Source organism: Chlorocebus sabaeus, chromosome 8, assembly GCF_047675955.1.
Source record: "Chlorocebus sabaeus isolate Y175 chromosome 8, mChlSab1.0.hap1, whole genome shotgun sequence".
NCBI lineage: Eukaryota > Metazoa > Chordata > Mammalia > Primates > Cercopithecidae > Chlorocebus > Chlorocebus sabaeus.
In genome coordinates this window covers 15270881-15295123 of record NC_132911.1, presented here as the reverse complement: position 1 = coordinate 15295123, position 24243 = coordinate 15270881, and the positions used below count along the sequence as shown (strand labels likewise).

Sequence of the window (24243 nt, the reverse complement as noted above, 5' to 3'; positions counted from 1 at the left end):
TTAATAAGAATTTCACCCATTCCATGTCAGAGCTAAAGTTTTGACAGTTCACCTATTTTTTTCTATTTGTAGTGTTTTCAATTTCAGTTAATGACTAAACCTTCCTTCCTATTGCTCAAGCCAAAATCTTAGCATTATCATGGATATCTCACTTTCTTTCCTACTCAGTATCTGATTCACCAGGAAACTCTGCTGGATTTTAAGAGACATCTAGAAAATGGATACATCTTATTACTTGCAGTGCTACCAGCCTTGTCAAATCACCATCATCTTTCACCTGGAGATGTGCAATGGCATCCCAAGAGGTCACCCTCTTACCTGTTTATAGTCTAATTTCACCAGAGCAACCAGAACGATGCTTTTAAAACAGAATTTGGGAATTTAGTTGCACTTTGATGGTGTTAGTCCACAAAATCCAATCCCTTTGCTAATTACAATAAAAATTTGTGAATGAAATACAAAGATACAAGTAAATAGAAGGAAAATACCAATATCTATGGTCTCTCAAAAGCAAACAAAAGTAGGTAGATTGTGAAGGAAAGTCAACACTTAGAGAAGGAACCTGGCTTAGGGTGTTTGCTTTTGACTCAATGAGAGGTTTTAGTCCCAGAGGAGAACATCAGCATTGGTAGATAAAGCTCCTAAAAAAAACAACTCATCTTTTTGGGAGAGTACAGGGGAAATCTTATAGTGGGAGAAAAAAGCAGAAGAAAGGCTAGCTTAATTCTGTGTAGGAATCAGTATAAGGCTGAGATTGGAAAGAAAAAAATCTTAAAGAAATCATAGCAGTAAAATTCCAAATTGTCTCAAACACATAAATTTACAGATCAGCAAACCACAAACAGACTACCCTACCACCCCCCCCACAAAAAAAAAAGAAAGGAAAAGAAAGAAAAAGGAAACACTTGCCTAGGTACATTAAAATCAATCTGCTAAAATCCAGAGATAAAATAATCTCAAATGCTACTAGCAAAAAGAGACATATTACAAACAGGGGAACAATGACTTAAATGACTAAAATTTCTCATCTGCAATCATGAATGCCAGAAAACAGTGAACACCTTTAAAGTACTGTAAGAAAGTAACTGTCAACCCAGAATTATATAGACATTATAAACAATTTTCAGATATGAAAGCAAAATAAAGTTATTTTAAGATGAGAGAAAACTAAGACTACTTCAATAGCAGATTTACTCTACAAAAAAAAGCTAAAGAACATTTTCAAGTTGAAGAGAAATAATGTTAGAGAGAAATCTGGAAACAGAAATCTGCTTTGTTAAGAGGAACAAAAGTGGCAAATAGCTGAGCACATCTAAAACTGAATTTTTACCTCTTTATATTATACTTATATTATCTATTACATCTACATACATTGTAACCTCACAAGGTAATGTTATGATTTTGATTTTAAAGAACATATTTTAAAGAGCATAAGAGGGAAACGTTGAATTTGTTATCTAAAGCCTTTCCAAAATAAAATTCCAAGGTAGGTAGTTTCAATAATCAAGGAAGAAATAACACTAATCTCACAGAAAGGTTTTCAGAAAATAGAAAGGGTGGAATTACTGCTTAACTCCTTTTGAGAGGCCAGCATAATACTAATACCAAAATCAGAAAGTGATGTTAAGGTAAAATAATTACAGAGACTGGGTGCGGTCGCTCACACCTGTAATCCCAGCACATTGGGAGGCTGAGGTGGGCGGATCATGAGGTCAAGGGATCAAGACCATCCTGGCCAACATGGTGAAACCCCACCTCTACGAAGAATACAAAAATTAGCTGGGTGTGGTGGTGTGCACCTGTAGTCCCAGCTTCTCGGGAGGCTGAAGCAGGAAAATCGCTTGATCACTTCAACCTGGGAAGTGGAGGTTGCAGTGAGCAAAGATCACGCCACTGCACTCCAGCCTAGTGACAGAACAATAATCCATTAAAAAAAAGAAAAATTACAGATCAATATCTTTCATTTCACGTAATCTTTCACGTAATTATGATTGTCCTTCATTTGTAAAAATTTAAAAAGTGAAATAGTATCATTTGTACCATTATGCTTAAAAATCCTCTTCTGATCCTCCATGTCAGTCACAGAGGATTTGAGAAACAAAAGATTTCTTTACTCTTTAGAACTGCATTTTTGATCACCTGTCTAATGCATTGGCTGAGTGGAATGAGTGAAATTACAAAAATCAAGCTGTACAATCAACAGATCTAAGAACATTCAATTTTGCCAATTCTGTGAAAATTAAAAATAGAGTACATTTGAAGGCGTCTTAAAAGAGGCAAATGAAAGTACAATAATAATTTATACAGAAAAGTCAGCTCTAAGGAAAAAGCTGAAAAGCTGTTTGAAAAGGATTTCTATTAAAGTCCCACAATGGTATATGAAATCTTTGCATGGTATTTGCTTGTGAATACATGCTCTCTCCATCACTAAAAAAGAACGATGACTATCATGTGTCAATTTTTCCTTAATGTATCAACTGAGAATGGAAAACTTTTAAAAAGTTTGTCTTGACATCATCCCCCGACAGAATATCCTAATAATCTCAGTATTTCCACTTCAGATTCAACTCGTCTAATCTTACCTCTGCTCTTCTCCAAGGTCCTATAATTTAAACCTGAAATTTTATTTCACCTTGACTGCTAGTTGTTCTTCCTTTCTCTCCTTCATCACAGTCTCCCCACCTTCCACCTTTTATCCATTCCTATAGTCACCGGTATAAGTCAGGGGCTTTTGACCTGACTCTGGGACCATGGAAGTCTGTGGGGTTTCTCTTCCTCTTATCTTTCCCCAATTCACTTTAGCACTACAGGTAGAGTTCCTTAGAAGAATATCATGACACATAGTTTGGGAACAAGATCTTTAGTAAGATCAACACTTGTGTATTAGTCTGTTCTCACGCTGCTAATAAAGGCATACCCAAGACTGGGTAATTTATAAAAGAAAGAGGTTTCATTGACTTACAGGTCTGCAGGGCTTGGGAGGCCTCAGGAAACTTACAATCATGGTGGAAGGGGAAGCAAACATGTCCTTCTTCACATCATGATAGCAAGAAGTGCAGAGCAGAGGTGGAGGGGAAACTCCCTTATAAAACCATCAGATCTCATGAGAATTCACTCTCACGAGAACAACATGGAGATAACCACCCGCACGATTCAATTACCTCCCACCAGGTCCCTCCTACAACACATGGGGATTACAGGAACTACAATTCAAGATGAGATTTAGGTGGAGATGGAACCAAACCACATTTGTTTTACGTGTTTGCTTAAGGGTACCACATAGTTACCCTTTGGGCACGTGCATTTCAAGTCTTGATTTCTTTCTTCTCTGGTTGTTCAGAAATCAAAGTTCTAAGGTGGTGGAGTGAGTAAGTGGGACAGTCACCACATACCATGAAGAACCTAAATATGGATTGACAGTTTCACAGCTTTGCTTACTTCACTACCTCATGCTTTCAAATCACAGAGAAAAGCCTACCTGAGTTTTTAAAAAAGTGCAACATGATTGGTGACTTCATTAATAGGAGTAGTCTGCAGCGACTGAGAGTCCCTTTTAGATAATGACAAGATTGTACGGAAATTATTGCTGGAGTTAACATGATTGTTTTAAAAGCAAGCTCCAAATTACTAATCAGTAATTTCAATTTCTGGCCTTCACATCTTATATTTTATTCTGCAACAAAATAAAGGAAAGGACATTTTGGAGTGGCAAAAATAGAAATAATGAATTTACTTTTTCTCTTTCATGTGAAACATTGGAGAGCTGGTTCTGCTAGGCGCTATAAACCCCAATGCTGCTATCAACACATAGTTGGTCTAAACTGTGATTGTAAGTTACTTACATCATATCATTTGAATGACACTGAATTACGTGGTGGGTGTCAAAACATGCCGCTTCTCTGTGAGGGCTTTTTGATTATTGGGAAAGCTCTAATTTGAGGGCATATGAATGTCTTATGTCCCCGGTACTAAAAACAAAAATGTAGTTAAAAACCTTTCCCTAAAAGCTTGTACTGAATGAACTGGTGGTTTGGGCAAATCATCATGCGAATTAAGTCTTCGAACAAGTTGACCCAATAAAGTCCAAAAAATCCCAGGGATAGAAGAGTCAGCAATCCTCATTGCTGGTAGTCACCTATGCCACGATGCTTCACATATCTTTCTTGTCCCATAATATCTTTTTTCTTAATATATTGTCAAGCATTTTACTATCAGAATTATTAATAAATGGCCTACATTTGGAATTTGTTCTCAGAAGAATAGTGAAAATGCATACATTGCTACCCCTTCCATTGTTTCCTCAGTATTCTAATATTCACAGCTTATACTTGTGCAATGGATGGCCCAAATCAAAGAAGGAGCCTTTCCACTATCCCCTCTGAAAACTCATCTCCAGTTCTCTTCACTGTCTAAATCTCTTGAGATAATTTAGGAATCTGACTCATTAACAAAGGCACAGCCGAAGACAGAGCCTTAGAGAAGCTCCTAAACCTCCCTCCAGGTTCCATTTATCCAAAGACTGTTGCTAACTGGGGAAAGAGGGTCATCCATCTTAACTGCCATCCATGTTGAATGCTCATACACTACACTGGGTAAACTGCCTCACTGAAATTTGGATTCAATATATCTAGTACCTCTTCCTCCTTCTGACAACCCTGCCAGAGAAAGCAATTAGGTGTATCCCATGAATTGCTATTTATGGGCCCATGTTGACAATTAAAGAGAACTTCTACTGTATTAATTGCTCTATATGATAATTTATTCTGGAATTTTTCCCTAGAAACAATGCCAACTTTGAAATTCTGTAATTTGTAGCACTCACCTTTAGAAAACCTTTAGTGATACTGTCTGCAAGTTCTTTAATAAGGGACTAAAATATAATTTATCTGAATCAAGAGATTTGAACTCATTGTTCAAAGGACAAGAAAATGAGAGACAGAATGCCATAAGAGATGGTATTTGCGGAACATTAGAAAGTCAGAGCTCTGTCCAACATTAGACCTGGGAATAGGTAAAGATTGCCCTGCAGAGATCGCGGACAGATGCTTCTGTTTCCAGGTCTAATTACTCTTCCTGTGTCTCTCCTTTCTCTGCGTGAATTTCTCTGACATATTGTTTTGGCTTGAGCTTTATCCTATTCCTGACCCATTGAAGAATTTTTAATAACTCCTAATAGTCTACTGTATGCAATGAAAGCACATCTACTTCTTAAAAGTCTGCAAATCTGACTCAGTTTTTAAGAATAAATATCACTTATTATGTTCCCCAGGGACTCCATCTGACTCAGGATGCTGATTTCCTACTATCTTTCTGTATGCACCCCCCAAGAACCTTCCATCATTATGTCTATAGATGTGCTCCTGTTCTTACCATTAGAATTCCCTTCCTCTATCTCTATTAATAGTCTGTCTATCTTGCACACCCACCTCATGCAATACCTTCCTTGAAGTCTTGCAGTCACTTGCCTTCTAACATTTTTATGTACTATTTACTAGCAGTTTATTCTTCAATTAATACATTTTATTACACTACGTTGTCTCATTACTGGTATTTCATTACTTGTTTACTACATTGTCTCATTACTTATATCTCATTACTTATAACTTTAAAAGCATTTAATTTGTGTCTCTGTGTATCTTGTTTCATGTATGTTCCTATCAACTAAACGATAAACAATTTGTTGTAACCAATATGTTTCATATTTCTCTCATACTCAGCAACATTTAGCATGCATATAACTTTACTATGAAGTATACAGTAGGCAATCAATGTATATGTACTTGAATTCTGGATCACCTGGTATTCAGCGTATGGCAAGATATTCATGAATATTTTTGTGCAATAGGTTATTTGACAAGATTCCACACTTTTAAAATATTTAATGTTGATAAATCTCTAAGTCCACAGGTCAGCTGAAATTTTTCATTTGTGCAAAAGAAAGACTCTGGGTAAAGCAACTGTTTAGATAATAGAAACAAACATAAAAGACTAATATTATGTGGATACTTGTGTGTGAAAATGAATGTATATTTTTCATTCAACTCCTGAGCAAAGAGATATTTGTGAACTTAAGCAAATTCAATCACCTCAAGTGCAGTAGCACAAAATTCCTAGAAAATCAACTAATTGTTGAAGCAAATGTATACATATTGACAATGCATTGCATTGGAGTAGCTTAAAATGAGGCATCTACATTTACATCTTAGTAGGTTGAAAACTGCATCTCCCTCACTTCTCTATTAGCTACTCATATTCAAATATGATTTTCTTCCTGCAAGGAGTCAGGTAATACAAAAATATACATTTGTTTTGGTGGGATTATGTCTTCCTCCTTCTAGAAAAAAAGATATTGTTACTGTTTTTATCATGGAACTTAGTAGGAAGACCACACACACACATACACTCAATCACAGAAAAACTGAATATAACTACAGGTAAGTCAAACATTAAATCGAGTTCTTACTCTCTTTATTCTGGTAGGAGACACCTGCTGATGCTATGTGAGACTACATCACAACAATGTCTAAACTCTTTAAACAAAGTTCTCAAGATACAGATAAATAATATAGAAGAACTCTACATCCAGGCACTGTTCTAAGTATTTAACGGGTATTAGCTTGTTGAGTTCTCACAATTACCCAGTGAGGTAGATACTGTCATTTTGAAGAAACAGACACACAGAGGTGAAGTGACTTGCTCAATGTCACAAACTTAGTAATGGTGGAGCTCGATTTTAGACTCAGGCAGACTGGCTGTGAAGACTGTGATCTTCACTTCATCCTACTGCCTCAACATAATACTTTGATGGTTAGCACTAAGACTGAATGATTGAAGAATAACACTGAATGGCTAAAAAAAACCCCTCTTTCACATGAGGGTTAATAAGCTATCTTGATCTATCCCAAGAGTGTAAAGACAGAAGGAGCTCAATGCAAACTTGTTGAGTTAAAATGATTCCATTTTCCCACATTATATTTTATAGATTAAAATATAAAAATGATACATTTCTTAGAATCATATACAGTCTTAACATTTCATATCATTTTTATTCCAAAATAAAATGTGCCTTAAAATTTACAGTATCTTCCCATTGCTGCCAGCAAGTTGTAAAGCGGTTATGATTACCTCATACTTTCTAGTAAACTCCGGAAAGTTCCAGTATCAGAACTTACTGGATGGTGTTAGAAGCTTTGAAGAAAACCCCAAAGACAGCAGAGACAGGTGTGCCTTTTTTTTTTTTTTTTAAGGAAATGCTGCATCACCAATACTCTTAATGGTACAGAGGACTCAGCTGCCTTGAGTTGAAAGTTATTTCAAGGGAGTCAGATTTTCAATTGGAAGAAATTTCAGAAAGATTTTAATCAGTCCAGTTCCACTGTATTTTATTTGGCTGATTACACAGTGTCTACATCTAAGTAAAATCCTCCAGCAAATATAAAATGTAAATCCCCAGTGATGAAAGAGCATTGTGTCCTGGATCAATGGCAGCATTTTTTTCTTTTCTTTTTTTTTTTTTTTTTTTTATCTTTTTTGAGACATGGTCTTGCTCTGTTGTCCAGGCTGGAGTGCAGTGGTGCAATCTCAGCTCACTGCAACCTCTGCTTCCCAGGTTCAAGCGATTCTTGTGCCTCAGCCTCCCGAGTAGCTAGGACTACAGTCACGTGCCACCACACCTGGCTGATTTTTATATTTTTAGTAGAGATGGGGTTTCGCCACATTGGCCAGGCTGGTCTTGAACTCTTGACTTGCGATCTGCCCTCCTTGGCCTCCCAAAGTCCCAGAATTACAGGTGTGAACCACCACACCCAGCCCATTTTTTCCTTAGTGTTGTATAAAATCATGCTATATGTTACATTCTGTGAGCTATTGGAATCAATGGAATAAGGCATATCATGTTGAAAAGGTCTACAGTCATGTACTATTCACAGTAGGTTTCTGTCCATTTTCCACTATCGGGAGTTATCCAAACACCCAGTGTCCTCCACCCTCAATAGGCTGCCTTTTTGGGACCAGTGGCAGCCATTGAGTGCAGATGGCCAGGAGTACATGTATTTGCTCAGTGAGAAATTAATTGAGGTAGATGAAACCTGTGACCTAATTGGTTGCAACCACGGCCATATTTTTACAGCAGTAACAAGTGTATATCTACCTATTGCTATCTCTGTGACAATTTCTTTCACAGGAAAATAGATATATTCAAATCAAAACTATTTTTTCAAAATTATGCTCCTAGTAGTTGTATCGATGTGTACACTTTCATATTTTGACTCCCATAGAAACAGTTAGAACATACACAGACAACCTCCTGAATGTCACCTATAACACCTTCTAAATGTTTTCTGTTTGTGATTCTTTTGAACCTTTCAGTCTACAATCCTCTAGCTGTAGAAACAGATAATTTTACATTGAGTACTTGTTTGTTTCTAGGATTTATATTCATGGCAGCAAATACGTTTCAACTTAAGACGCACTTTAATACCTGCTGACAATACAATTAAAACTTCTCATCTAAGTTGGATGTCCCCAAAACCTTGACAAGAAATCCAATAAAAGTAGTCTTGCATCGTGTGTCCTATTTCTTTGGAGAATAAAAGGAATGCAAATTAAGTCAATGAGAAACCATGGGCAAAATATTTTAATTGATCATCATCAAAGAGAACATAAAATCCTCTGTTCTTCAAATACCTATTACTGTTTTTTTTTTTCTTTCCTATTTTTAATCTTGCAAGAATCAGTGACTAGAGAACTGGCTCGGCTATTTTATACAGGCTTTTGCTACTCAGACAAATGTGACAGCCCTCAAGGAAACTTAAAAACATAATTTAGCCCCAGATGGTTCTTTTAACCTTTACTATATTATCAAGGCACTATAAGCTTTAAAATTTAAAAAGTCAATTTATCCTGCCACCTATTCACTTCCTTCACCCCTCTCCTCATTTGCCTTTTCCAAATTGAATTCATAGGTCAATTTTGATATTCACCTGGTCGCTCATATCCACTAATTCCTTGCCTTTCACTTGCTTCTTTGTGCCTGTTCTGCAGATCCCCAGTTCTAGTTGGATCCAACTCTCTGCAAATAAATCTTGACTCCTTTTTCCAGTCTCCTTGACAGCTGGCTGAAGCCCTGGGACTGATTTCTGGTCAGTGAAATGTCAGCAGAAATGGTGGCAACTACCCCCGGGCTTGACTCCTAAACATCTGTGGAATTGTCTGGTTCTTCCTTTTATGATCGTGAAGGAATTTTGGTGGACTTCGAAGTTAAGAGTAGAGTGTGGAGGGGATGTAGTTAGTTATAGACACTTGATGTAGACACTTGACTATGTGAAGAGTAACTGTTACCCTTAAACCTCTTTGGAATGTGACAACAGAGAGGAAAACAAAAAGCCTCCACTTTGTTATGTCTCTGAGATTTGGGAGCTATTTGTTAGCTTCGTTTGCTTACCATAATCAATAGAATTAACACCAACAATGGGTCCTTAAATGCTACAAGACAACCATGCGACATTTTCCAAGCATGTTCACACTTCTTGTCTCCTAAATGATTTTCTCATATCTGTTTTTTTCCTTTCCTCACTCTCTGCTGATGATCTTGCTTCTTATTTAGCTGAGAAACTGGAAGTAATCAAAGGAGAATGTCTATAAGCTCCAGGTGATCACATCTGCCTACTCACCCAGCATTGCCTGGATGTGCCCTGCTTCCTTGGTGTCAGTGGTCCTGTCTAAGACGACTCTGTAGGTGTATATACTGGCAAATGTGTCGGATCTTTATGTCAGACTCTCAGCTCATCTTTCCTATATTTGGACAATGGAAGACCTGGTGGTCTTAATGGAGATTCTCTACAGATGCAAATTTCCCCCACAAAAGACAGCTTTGCAGGGCAACTTCAGTCTGCTGGCCATGTGGCAGCCATCTCAAAATATGTCAAAGATATATATTTGAGGATAAAAGATTTTGATTTCTGTCTCCTCCCCGGCCCCCCACCAAGATAGGATCTTGCTCTGTTACCCAGCCTGGAGTGCAGTAGTGCCATCACGACTCATTGCAATCCTGACCTCCTGGGCTCAAGTGATCCTCCCACCTCAGCCTCCCAAGTAGCTGGGACCACAGGCATGTGCCACTACACCCAGCTAAGTTTCTTATTATTTGTAGAGACATCTATCTATGTTGCCCAGGCTGCTCTCAAACTCCTGGGCTCAAGTGATCCTCCAACCTTAGCTTCCCAAAGTGCAGAGATTATAGACATAAGCCACCATTCCCAGCCTTGATTTTCTTCACCAGAGTATTCAACATCTTGTGTATAATGAATTGACATGGAGGAAATATTTTAACATGCAATACTCTAAGCCCGGGGTTCTTTAGCTACAAAGGGCAGCAGAATCACCTGAATGACCTATTACAACATGGATTTCTGAGCCCCACCCCCCAAATTTCTGATTCAATAGGTCTGGGGTAGGACCTGAGAATGTACATGTCCCCCAAGTCTGCAGATGATGCTTCTGCTGCTGGTCCAAGGACACACTATGAGAACCACTGTTTAAGGCTTGCTACCAAAAGTGTGATCCCTGAACCAGCAGCATAGAATTATATAGCATGTAAGAAATTCAGAATCTCTGTCTATTCCAGAACTATTTAATTGGAATTTGCATTTTAACTAGGAGGTTTAACAAAGTGTATTCTCCAGGTAATTTGTATGCATATTAGAGTTTGAAAAGCATTAGGGTTTTAAAAAATAGGAGGGATATAGGATTGAATGTTTTCCTTAAGGCAAGGAGAAGTCTGGCATTGCCAAGTGAGAAGAAAGCCAAATGTTGAGAATTGTTAAGTAATATAGTTACAGTAGTTCTTCTTACGCATGGTTGCATTTGCTATGGTTTGGGTTACCCTTGGTCACTGAAAATAGGTGAATACAGTACAATCAGGTATTTTGAGAGAGAGAAAATACATTCATAAAACTTTTATTACAGCATATTGTTACAATTATTCCGTTTTATTATTGTTGCTGCTAATCTCTTACTGTGCCTAATTTATAAATTAGACTTTCTTGTAAGTATATATGTATAGGAAAAACAACATATATAGAACTAGATACAATCTACAGTTTCAGGTGTCTACGGGGTGGGGGGACTTGGAACGTATCCACCTCAAATAGGTATAACACCAAAGCAGCAAAACCCAACATAACTAACTTCATTTTTGTTTAAGAGACCTTTACCTATTCCCGCACATAGGCAAGGATAGAGCACTGAGATCATATACAAAAACCGCAATCATGTAGTTTTTCAGAAAGAACACTGAGTTTAAAGGAAAAGTACACAAGCAACTATGTTTTGTTAAAGATTTATGGAAACACTGTGACTTGACCAGGAAAAGAAATTCCCAACATCCTCTCACCCTTGCTGCCGCCCAGATACCTACAGTCATCAGTTACCTCTTGCCCCAAGCCCTCCATCTTCCTCCTGCCCTTGACATAAAAAGAGCCAAAAACTTGGAATGATTTAAGATGGTACTTTAGCATGATAATCTGCCATCATCTGGGTTGGCTGGCTTTCTAAATAAACCTGCTTTTCCTCCCACCAACCCTTGTCTCTTGAGTTTTGCCTTTCAAGCAGTAAGCAGCTAAACTTGGGTTTAGCTACAGGGGCACTATTGTGTATATTATACAAAATAGCTATAATTATATATATCTTAATTGTATGTGTGTATGTGTATAATTTGTTTGAAGTCTATAAATACATGTTATCTTTTTTAAAAAAAAAAACCGGTATAGGTTGAGGAGCTTTAGAATCCCTGAAAGCACAATTAGTAACCCGGGTGACAAAGAGCTCAGAATGAGGCAGAATTTCTTGGGTGGCAGCAGGCCAAAGCTAACACTGACTGACACCTAAGCCTAGAAATTGTCAAAAATGGAGAAGCCATTGGGCAAGTTCCCAGCTACATCTCTGGCACTCTTACTCCTGGGAACTATAAAAGTTACTCTTGGGCTACTTCTGTCTCCCATGTTCTTAGCTTCATGTAAGATGTAATGATGGCAGGTCTGAGAGTAGGGAAAGACGTTCAGTAAGAGAATAATTCTCGACAGTCTCATTAAAAAGCTAGAAGCAGAATTGGCCAACGAGAGGTATATATTGAGAGAACTTTTCTAACCCCTTAAGCTTTTTTTGTCCAATTCAAAACTCTCACTGATAGTAATAAAATACAAAGGAATATTAAGAAAGGGTTACATAGGTAAATGTATCATTTTATCCCCTAGGGCTCTGGAAATAGCTTTTTTTAAAACAGTCATATTCTTTTTATGTTTAATATATTAGAATAAAATTTAGTATTAAAATAATAACCAATATTTGAAACAAAAAGTCTTTGAAATGTTCTTAAGTTTCTTAAGGAACATATTATACCAGGTGAAAGAAGTTTGCATAAAAATTGTAGGTAATTGTTACTCAAATCTTTTCTAATACTGGTCAGAAAATAAAGCTTCCCTAATCTCTACAATAAAATGATATGGGTATTTTAATCATATGTTCAAAAGCTGGTATATGTAGGATGCTTTAAAATCATACTAGTATAAAGTTTTTAAAAATAATTTCAACTTTCATTTTAGATTCAATAGATCCATATGCAGGTATGTTACATGGTTATATCACATGATGCTAAGGTTGGGGATGCAAATGCTCTGTCTCCCAGATATAGAACGTAGTATCCAAAAGTTAGGTCTGCAACTCTTGCTTTCCCTCCTGTATCCACATTCTGTTAGTCCCCAATGTCTACTGTTGCTATATTTATGTTCATGAGTTCTCAATGTTTAGCTCCCACTTATACGTGAGAACATGCAGTATTTGTTTTTCTCTTTCTGTGTTAATTTGCTTGGGATAATGGCCTCCAGCTGCATCCAAATTGCTGCAAAGGACATACTTTTGTTCTTTTATATGGTGTTTAGTAGACCAACATGTATATGTACCACATTTTCTTTATCCAGTGCACCACGGATGGGCATCTAGGTTGATTATGGTGCTATAGTAAACAGCACTGTTATGAATATAAAAGTATATGTCTTCTTGGTAGAACGATTTATTTTCTTTTGGATACATATTCAGTAGTGGGATTTCTGGGTCGAATGGTAGTTCTGTTTTATGTTCTTTGAGACATTAAAAGTTTTAATTTCTTTGCCTTCCACAGTGGCTGAATCAATTTACATTCCTACCAACAATGTATAAGCATTCCCTGCCTCCACAGCCTTGTTTTTTTGTTGTCGTCATTGTTGTTTTACTTTTTGGGGTTTTGTTATTGTTTTTTGACTTTTTAATACAGTCCTAGAGGATTATGACATAATGGGAGCATTTTTAGACAAACAAAGATGGAAGAGCATAATGCCTAGGGGCGGGGTAATGAGTTGCGATATGAGCTAAGCAGCATGCAAGGTTGGCGTATTGAAATGGAGGATGCACATACAGCTGTGATTGCTTTGCCAACTAGACTTGAAACATGGTCATTCTTTGCTGTGTAGGATGGGCATCCTGGTTCTTAGGTTGCCAAATACTGCTGTGAGCATTTGTTAGATCGCATTGCCAATAACCAGGGTTTTAAAGGTTCTGCAGGAGCCCCTTCTGTGGAAAATGTAAAGAATGGAATCAGAACAGGTTTCCTGGAGATTGATGAGATCAGGTTTCCATGAGAGTTATGTCAGAGAAGAAAGATGGTGCAGATAGAAGTGGGTCAACAGCTGTAAGTGTCTTACTTTCCCCCCAACATACTTATTTCATTAACTGTAGAGACTCTAGAGGTTTACTTTGTAGGAACAGAAAGTTCATTTCTTCACAAATTGCAAACCTGCTGGAAAAAGAATGAATTCAGAATGCAGGTGGCTCTGTAATGACTCAGCATGTGAAAGGCTCTCTGGCTGTATCGATAGCCTTTGGGGATTTTGATTACAAATGTATCCATGGGAAAGGTCCTACTGAGCAGCTTGTCTCAACAGAGCCTGAAGTCCATGATATTGAAAGACCTGAAGAAGATGATCAGTTCACTATCCTTGCATGTGATGGTATCTGGGATGTTATAAGAAATGAAGAGCTCTGTGATTTTGTAAGATCCAGACTTGAAGTCACTGATGATCCTGAGAAAGTTTGCAATGAAGTAGTCGACACCTGTTTATACAAGGGAAATCGAGACAACATGAGTGTGATTTTGATCTGTTTTTCAAATGCACCCAAAGTATCAGCCGAAGCAGCGAAGAAGGAGGCAGAGTTGGATAAGTACCTGGAATGCAGAGTAGAAGAAATCATAAAGAAGCAGGGGGAAGGTGTCCCTGACTTAGTCCATGTGATGTACATATTAGCCAATGAGAAAATCCCCAGCCTGCCACCTGGGATTGAAATGGCAAACAAGCAGAATGTTATTGAAGCCATTTATGAAAGACTGAATCTTTATAAAAATGATGACACTGACTCCACATCAAATGATGCTATGTGCTAAAACTGCTCATTTAGCCATGGAGTTTACCTTCACCTCCAAAGTTGAGTGCAGCTCAGCTTTGTTGAACTTCTGACATCCGTCCTCAACTTTAAGGAAGGGGATATGACATGGGTGAGAACGATTTCCACCAGAGAACTTCAGTAGTACAACTTCTAGCTCAGAACTGATTTTTTTTTTTTAATTTGACACGTAAACGTGATTTCAAACCATAATTCAAACATACTTTGATCCTCTAGGTAGTACCAGCTGGTACTAATTCTACTGAAACTATTCCAAAAAAATCTAGGAGGAGGGAGTCCTCCCTAATTCATTCTATCAAGCCAACTTCACCCTGGAACCAAAACCTCACAGGACACAACAAAAAAGGAAAACCACAGGCCAATATCCATGATGAAAATAGATGTAAAAATCCTAGCAAACTGAATCCAGTGGCACATCAGAAAGTTAATTCACCGTGATCAAGTAGGCTTCATTCCTGGGATGCAAAGTTGGTTCAACACATGCAAATCAATAAATTTGTCACTTAAACAGAATTGAAAACAAAAATCACGTGATCATCTCAGTAGGCACAGAAAGGGCTTTTGATAAAATCCAACATCCTTTCATAATAAACCATCAACAAACTAGGAATCAAAGGAACATACATCAAAATAATGAGATCCATTTATGACAAATTCAGAGCCACCATCATACCAAACAGGCAAAAGCTGAATGCATTTTCCTAAGAACTACAGCAAGACAAAGATACCCACTCTCAACCACTTTTATTCAACATAGTACTGGAAGTCTTTGCCAAAGTAATCAGGCAAGATAAATAAATAAAAGGCACCCTAATAGGAAAGAAGAAGTCAAATTATCTCTCTTTGCCGACTTAATGATTATATACCTAGAAAACCCTGAAGACTCCACCAAAAGGCTCCTGGAACCTGATAAACAACTTCAGTAAAGTTTCAGATACAAAACAGTGTACGAAAATCAGAGCATTTCCATACACCAATAACGTTCAAGCTCAGAGCCAAATCAAGAACACACTCTCATTTGCAATTGCCACACACACAAAAACAAAATACCTAGGAATACATCTAACCAAGGAGGTGAAAGGTTTCTACAAGGAGAACTACAAAACACTGTCAAAAGAAACTACAGATGTCACAACCAAAGAAAAAACATTCCATGCTCATGACGGGAAGAATCAATATTGTTAAAATGGCCATACTGCCCAAAGCAATCTATAAATTCAATGCCATTCCTATCAAACTACCAATGTCATTCTTCACAGAATTAGAAGAGAAAAAAAACTATTCTAAAATTCATGTAGAACCAAAGAAGAATCAACATAGCCAAAGCAATCCTAAGCAAAAAGAGCAAAGTTGGAGGCATCACACTACCCAACTTCAAAGCATACTATTAGGCTATAGTAATCAAAACCGCATGGTACTGGTACAAAGGCAGACACACAGACAAATGGAACAGAATAGAGAACCCAGTAACAAAGCTGTGTACCTATAGCCATCTGATCTTTGACAGAATCAGCAAAAACAAGCAGTGAGGAAAGTACTCTCTATTCAATAAATTGTGTTGGAATAGATGGCTAGCCATATGCAGAAGAATATCCCCAACCTCTCACCACATAAAAAACTTATCTCAAGATGAATGAAAAATTTAAATGTTAAGACCTCAAACTATAACAATCCTAGAAGAAAACCTAAAAAAACACCAGTCAGGACATCAGCTTTAAGAAATAATTTATGACTCAGTTTTCAAAAGCAATTGCAAATAAAACAAAAATTGACAAGTAGGATATAATGAAATTAAAGAGCTTCTGCACAGCAAAAGAAACTATAAACAGAGTAAACAGTGTAAACATTTTAAAAAATCTATTTAACCATCTCATACCAGTTAGAATGGCAATCATTAAAAAGTCAGGAAACAACAGATGCTGGAGAGGATGTGGAGAAACAGGAACACTTTTACACTCTTGGTGGGAGTATACATTAGTTCAACCACTGTGGAAGATAGTGTGGTAATTCCTCAAGGATCTAGAATGAGAAATACCATTTGACCCAGCAATCCTATTACTGAATATATACCCAAAGGATTATAAATCATGCTACTATAAAGACACATGCACACTTATGTTTATTGCAGCACTATTTACAATAGCAAAGACTTGGAACCAACTCAAATGCCCATCAATGATAGACTGGATAAAGAAAATGTGGCACATATACACCATGGAATACTATGCAGCCATAAAAAAGAATGAGTTCATGTCCTTTGCAGGGATACGGATGAAACTGGAAGCCATCATTCTCAGCAAACTAACACAGGAACAGAAAACCAAACAATGCATGTTCTCACTCATAAGTAGGAGCTGAACAACACGGACACAGGGAGGGGAACATCACCAGGGCCTGTCAGGGGGTGGGGAAAAAGGGGGAGGGAGAACGTTAGGACAAATATCTAATGCATGCAGGGCTTAAAACCTAGATGACAAGTTGATAAGTACAGCAAACCACTATGGCACATGTATACCCATGTAACAAACCTGCACATTCAGCAATGTATCCCAGAACTTAAGGTAAAATATAACATAAAAATTAAAAATCTATTTAACCTTTTATGCTACCTAAATTTCCTGCTTGTCTGTATTTCACCCTTACATAAGAAAAATATATTTTGTTGTCATATTAAATTCTTTAGATCTCCTTGCTTACTGTGACCTTTCTCATCTTTAATTGGAAATGTTTTGATTTCAGAAGTTCTAGTGCATGTTGAAAGAAGTTATTGATTTTTGTCACATGTATGCTTGTCTGTCTAATTAGGATGATAGTACTACATTTACTAAGATATATTTGTGCATTTCAATGCAATATTAGGCTTTACTTTTTTTTTCCTTGGAAAGTATGATGAAAAACTGCCACAAAATTGCATTGCCCGAAAGATAAATTCTATTTGTTTTAATAAAGCACGTTTTAGGAAATTTGGAAATGACTCACCGCTCACTGTTCACTTAGTGCACTGGTTATGATGACCAACCTTAAGAAAGTAACCAACCTTAAGAAGGTAACTAACCTTAAGAAGGTAAACTTTTAGAAGAGAGGAGTGAACATCAACGCTGACCTTGGTCTTATGTTTAATTCTCTGTCTTCTTTCAGCCGCTATTACCATAAGTTGTTTACTGAATCACACATTTACCTAAAATAAGTCCTTTTTATGCAGCAATTATTGCAGGTGACATAGTATACACCTACTAATTGCATATGCTTCTTGATTTTTTTAAGAAAACTTTTCTGCTGGAATGACCACTGAGTATGAATGCAATTAGTGATTTTCTGCTACATTTAGCCACATTCTGGGTACTTGATGACACAAATGGCTTTTCTTTTGAGAAGATAAGCTTCATTTGAGTTACATACGAATTTTATCTTTTATCTGATTAATGATCCTTAGACTGGCCACAGATGGATTATATGACCAATAGGGGCATATTTCTGGACAAAAAAAAAGTAATTAACCCTGTGTTTGTTTATTCAATAGATGAATTATAGCCATGTCCAGCATGAGGAAAAATGAGGATACAAAAAATTAGCTGGGCCTGGTGACGTGCACCTGTAATACTAGCTAGTCGGGAAGCCGAAGCAGGAGAATCGCTTGAACCCAGGAGGCAGAGGTTGCAGTGAGCCGGGATCACACTGCTGTACTGCAGCCCGGTGACAGTGCAAGACTCTGTCTCAAAAAAGAAAAGAAATTTTGCAATTATTTATATGTCTTCCTATATATAATTTTCATAATTAATTTTTCAGGAGTAGCTCAACCTCAGTGTAATTTACTTAAGCACCATGGACAAGCAAAACATTTATTAAGATCTCATGTTTTGACAAGAAAGAAGGCATGTTAATTACCTGATAATTATTTAGGGCTCTTCATACCCATAATGGGGTAGGATTTCACCCAGTGACTCTTACAGCATCACTCTCTATTGCGGATTAAAATATGTTTAATGAATCATCTTCCAAAACCAAAGTCTCAGTCATCCCTCCTTCTACTCTTATGTGGTGTATCTTCAAAAGCGCACGAACGGAACAAGAGTCACGTTTAACAGCACTGCAGCTTCCCAGCTCCACACGCTCTCCCATGCAAGTATTGCCCGAGATTCTTCTCGAAGAAGAAGAATCTTCAGAAGTGAAGCCTTTGGGACCTGATAGGAAGAGCTAAGAGACTAAAAGCAAATCTAATGGCAGCTGTTCATGTCTTTTCCCTATGGTTTCTGAGTCCTCTTTCCCATTTCAAAATCCCCACTATAGCCTTCAGGATCCTTGTTTACTCAATTTCTTGAAGAGCGTTGCCTATTTATACCCGGCTACAAGAGCATCTAAAGTAGAAAAAACTCATCCCACAGTGTCAGGAGGTTCTCTTGTGGCTCTAGAACTCCTCTGAGCACAGCGAGGGTACGTTCTGCATGGACTGCCACACCCAGCCCCGCACAGCTCTCTCACAACCCTCACGGTGCTTTTATCCTTACGCTTCTCTGGGTGTTTGATCAAGTTGCCTGCCATATACTGCCTCCAATTTACCCAGCCATCTATAGACACTGAGCCATCATATTTACGAAAAAACACAAGATACCAAAATGGACATGTCATTTTGTATTTCTCTCTCTCTCTTTTTTTTTCCTCAAGGCTACTAATGAAAAGGTTTTAACAAAAATAGCAACGGAGCCCAGTGACTTCTCCAAGATAATTTGTGAAACTCCTTCATCACACAAAGATGACAGCTTCAACAAACATGCTCTCAGCCACCCCATACATTGATGCAGTCTTTTTTTTTTTTTTTTTTTTTTTTTTTTTGAGATGGAGTCTGGCTCTGTCACCCAGGCTGGAGTGCAGTGGCTGGATCTCTGCTCACCGCAAGTTCCTCCTCCCGGGTTTACGCCATTCTCCTGCCTCAGCCTCCAGAGTAGCTGGGACTACAGGCGCCTGCCACCTCGCCCGGCTAGTTTTTTGTACTTTTTAGTAGAGACGGGGTTTCACCGTGTTAGCCAGGATGGTCTCGATCTCCTGACCTCGTGATCCGCCCGTCTCGGCCTCCCAAAGTGCTGGGATTACAGGCTTGAGCCACCGCGCCCGGCCTGAGGCAGTCTTTAAACTGTTCCTGTTACAGTCCCTCAACTCCATACCACCAATCTCCCAAAAACGCTTTCAGGATTTAAGCTCCAAGCAAAATAGTAAAAATGTATCCATTAAATGTTTAGAAATCCAGCGGGTCTCAGAAATACTGAAGGGTTTGGGATAATGAGATTGATTGAATATCTTCACCAAATGCCTGTCTTTGTGGTTAGCTGGGCGTTGAACACCGTCTTGTGAACTGTCAGGAATAACTGTAGTTATGATTTTTATTAGTCTCTGGGGGATAAAGTTACATTTTCTCCCATCTTCATTTTCAGGCAACTTTGTGGTGGACTTTTCTGCATCTTAATTTAGGAGATTGTGTATTAATGAGTATATACCAGTCTGCCAGATGGTATTTACAAGAAATAAATGATACCTTTTCCATATTTTTGAGATCTCATCAGCTAGACTTAATATGACTTTTTAAATCACGCACTTCAATGTGAATATTTATATTTATTTGAGTCTCTTATTCCCCTCACATCAGGAACAAAACTCGAACAGGCAAAAATACTTAAAATGAACCCTTGCAAAATTGTGCATTTCAAACTTGTGAATGTGGTGAGCGCTTTTGATGTTGCTTAATTCCTTTGTCTGACCTCCTTTCTCACCAGTGAGTTTTCCTTCTCCATTCCTCGGCCCTTCAGGTTAGATTCTGAACATGTGAGTAACAATTTTTAAACATCGCTCAAGCACTGAGTCTTTAAAAGACACCAACACCTCATGTGGCATTGGAGGTAATTTTCATCAAAGGAAAGGGATTTCCTAGCAGAACAGAAGCAGACAATGTCCTTTTTTGTACCAGGTTAGAATAATTCTAACTTTACTATCAGGAAAACCTGACTGTGACCCATGAAAATGAGAACAGTTGTTCATTTTCACTCTATTAGGAGAGTGAGAAGCCCTAGAGTTAGATGCCCCACCGGAGCTCTGGATCCCACCCCTCTCACCTTTCTAGGACACTGCCCCAGAAATTCTGCCTCCCTCTCTGCATTATTACATGACACCTGTCTTGTATCATTTTTAACAGCAAAAATATGTTAAATCCCTTGACCCCTTGTAATCATCCAGTTACTGTCTCATTCCTTTGCCTTTTTTTTTTTTTTTTTTTTTTTTTTGAGACAGGGTCTTGCTCTTACCTAGGCTGGAGTGCAGTGGCACTATCTTGACTCACTGCAGCCTCCACCTTCTGGTCCCCAGCAATCCTCGTACCTCAGCCTCCTGAGTAGCTGGGACTACAGTAGCACAGCACCACACCCAGCTAATTTTTATATTTTTTGTAGAGATGGGGTTTTGCCACGTTGCCCTGATCCGCCCACCTCGGCCTCCCAAACTGCTGGCATTACAGGCGTGAGCCACCGTGCCCAGCCCCTTTGCATCTTAACTGAACATTTTTTTTTCAGTTTTTTCAGGAGTTGTGTAAGTTCCCTACTTCCAAATACTCTCGTGTTGTTTCTCGAACTGACTCCAGCCAAGCCACATTACTGCACTCGCTCTTGATAAGGTGGCCAAGAATCTTCACAGTCCCAGATCCAATGAGCAGCACTCAGCCCTCACGTCACCGGACTTAGCAGCAGCATCTGATTTAGCTGATGATCTTCTCCTTTTCAAAACATTTATTTCACTTGGCTTCCAGGATGCCATTGCCTTTTAGTTCTCCGGCTTCACTGCTGAGCCTCTTAGTCTCTGCAGCTGACGGCTCCTCATCTGCCAAGTGCTCAGAGTTAAATGCCCTCTGAGGTCTGTCTGTCCATATCTATATTTACACAATTTTCCGAGGTGATCTCGTCTACTTTCCATGGCTTTTAATACATATATAGACTGACAATTCCCAAATTTCTGTCTTCTGCCTGGCCTGGACCTCTCCTCTGATCTCCAGATTCCCATACACGCTGTGTACTGCATAGTCCCACTCGAGCATCAACTAGACATTTCAAAATTAGCGTGTCTAAAACTAAATTCCTGGCCGGGTGCGGTGGCTCACTCCTGTAGTCCCAGCACTTTGGGAGGCTGAGGTGGGTGGATCACCTGAGGTCAGGAGTTCGAGACCATCCTGGCCAACATGGTGAAATGTCATCTCTAGTAAAAGAACAAAAATTAGCCAGGCATGGTGTTGTGCCTGTAGCCCCAACTACTCAGGAGGCTGAGGCACGAAAATCGCTTGAGCCCTGGAGGCGGAGGTTGCCGTGAGCCGAGATCACACCACTGCACTCCAACCTGGGCGACAAAGGCAAAACTCTGTCTCAAAAAAATAAATAAAACCAAATTCCTGTTTCCTCGTCCCACTCTACCTCATTTCTGGCAATCATCCTGAGGTCAGTTTAAGTTATGTGAAAACTCTTTTCAAGCAGTTGCTCAGAAAGAAAAACAAACAAACCTTGCCATCCGTGATTCCTCCTTTTTTTCCTCATATCCAAACCCTCTACTTTTCCACCTATTTTGAGTTCTGCTCTGCCTCCTTCCCCATTCAAGCCACCCTCACCTGTCGCCTGGTTTAATAAAATGCCTCTTGATTCTCTGCTTCCATGTTTTGTCTCCTGTTCCACTGCCATCCCTATACCATGTTTATCACCTTACAACTGTCAGAAAAATCCTTTTAGAACATTAGTCTGAGCAGTCTTTTGTCTGCTCAAAACCTTCAACTGACTTTACTTTTTACTCAGAGTAAGATTCAAGAATCTTGACAATGGCTTAGAATCTTATTAATGACACCGCCTGCCACCTCCCTGATTGCATTTTTTTTTTTTTTTTTTTTTTTTGAGGTGGAGTCTCGCTCTGTCACCCAGACTGGAGGGCAGTGGTGCAATCTCAGCTCACTGCAAGCTCCGCCTCCCGGGTTCATGCCATTCTCCTCCCTCAGCCTCCCAAGTAGCTGGGACTACAGGCATAAGCCACCATGCCCAGCTAATTTTTTAAATTTTTATACAGATGGGGTTTCACCATGTTGGCCAGGATAGTCTCAATCTCCTGACCTCATGATCCGCCCGCCTCGGCCTCCCATAGTGCTGGGATTACATGTGTGAGCCACCGTGCCTGACCCCTAATTGCATTTCTTAGCACATGACACAGTCCTTATTCTGCTCCAGCCACACAATCTCTATGTGTGACTCAAAAATGCCCAGGAAGCTCAGGACCTAAGGTCTTTCACTTGCTGTTGTCTCTGCCCGGGCTAACCAGTGACATGAGTCACTCTCAGCTACCTTAGGTCTTGCTCAAACATCACCCTATCTTAGGTGGCATCCCTGACCATCTTGCAAAATAGCAACAGGACCCCAATTAAGTTCCTCTATTTTCCTTACCTTATTTTTCTCCGTTACACTTAGCTCTTTATTTATTTAGTTAGTTACTTGTTTATCTCAGTCTTCCCCCGGCCCCATAAAATGCATGCTCCATGAAAATAAGACTTTTGCCAGTTTTCACAGGTTTTTTGATTTGTTTTGTTTTGTTTTTTATCAGTGGCTGTGTTACAGGCATTTGAATCAGAGTAACTCCATCTTGACTAGCAACTGAGTAAGATGAGGCTGAGACCTACTGAGCTGCATTCCCAGACAGGTAAGGCATTCAGAGGCATAGGATAAGATAAGAGGTTGGCACAGAATACAGGTCACAAAGACCTTCCTGATAAAACAGGTTGCAGTAAAGAAGCCGGCCAAAACCCACCAAAACCAAGATGGCGATGAGAGTGACTTCTAGTTGTCCCTACTGCTACACTCCCACCAGCGCCACAACAGTTTACAAATGCCATGGCAACCTCAGGAAGTTAAAGTATATGGTCTAAAAAGGAGAGGCATGCATAATCCACCCCTTGTTTAGCATATAATCAAGAAATAACCATAAAAATGGGCAACCAGCAGCCCTTGGGGATGATCTGTCTATTGAGTAGCCATTCTTTTATTCTTTTTCTTTCTTAATAAACTTGCTTTCACTTTACAAACTCACCCTGAATTATTTCTTGTGTGAGTTCCAGAACCCTCTCTGGGGGTCTGGATTGGGACCCCTTTCCTATAACAGCTAAAACAGTGCAGGCATGGCCGGGCGCGGTGGCTCAAGCCTGTAATCCCAGCACTTTGGGAGGCCGAGATGGGCGGATCATGAGGTCAGGAGATCGAGACCATCCTGGCTAACACAGTGAAACCCCGTCTCTACTAAAAAATACAAAAAACTAGCCGGGTGAGGTGGCGGGCGCCTGTAGTCCCAGCTACTCGGGAGGCTGAGGCAGGAGAATGGCGCAAACCCGGGAGGCGGAGCTTGCAGTGAGCCGAGATCCGGCCACTGCACTCCAGCCTGGGCGACAGCGAGAGACTCCGTCTCAAAAAAAAAAAAAAAAAAAAAAAAGAGCTCAATAAATGTTTGTTGTATAGATGATTAAGTGACCAGAAAAGTCTCTAGCCGTATTGCTTGGAGTTTTCAGAAGCAGCATGCTATAGAATCTTAGGGTGTGGAGGGAGACCAATAGAAGACAATGAAAACTGTAGCAGGTTAAGAACAAGTTGTATGTTTCTTGCGTTTGAAAAAGGGTGTTACTATAGCTGTGCCATGAATGTCTCAGTGTGCATAAAATACTAAGAAGGCATCTTTTATATTTCTACATTCTGCAGAGCA

The 24243-nt window shown here is 39.0% G+C and overlaps 1 protein-coding gene and 1 pseudogene across 1 annotated transcript in view; one reads left to right on the top strand and one right to left on the bottom strand.

Annotated features, from left to right (window-relative positions):
- TUSC3 (tumor suppressor candidate 3) overlaps nt 1-24243 on the bottom strand; it is a 309006-nt gene that overhangs the window by 34179 nt on the left and 250584 nt on the right. The window lies entirely within an intron of this gene.
- On the top strand, nt 13327-14470 carry LOC103215377 (protein phosphatase 1A pseudogene; annotated as a pseudogene).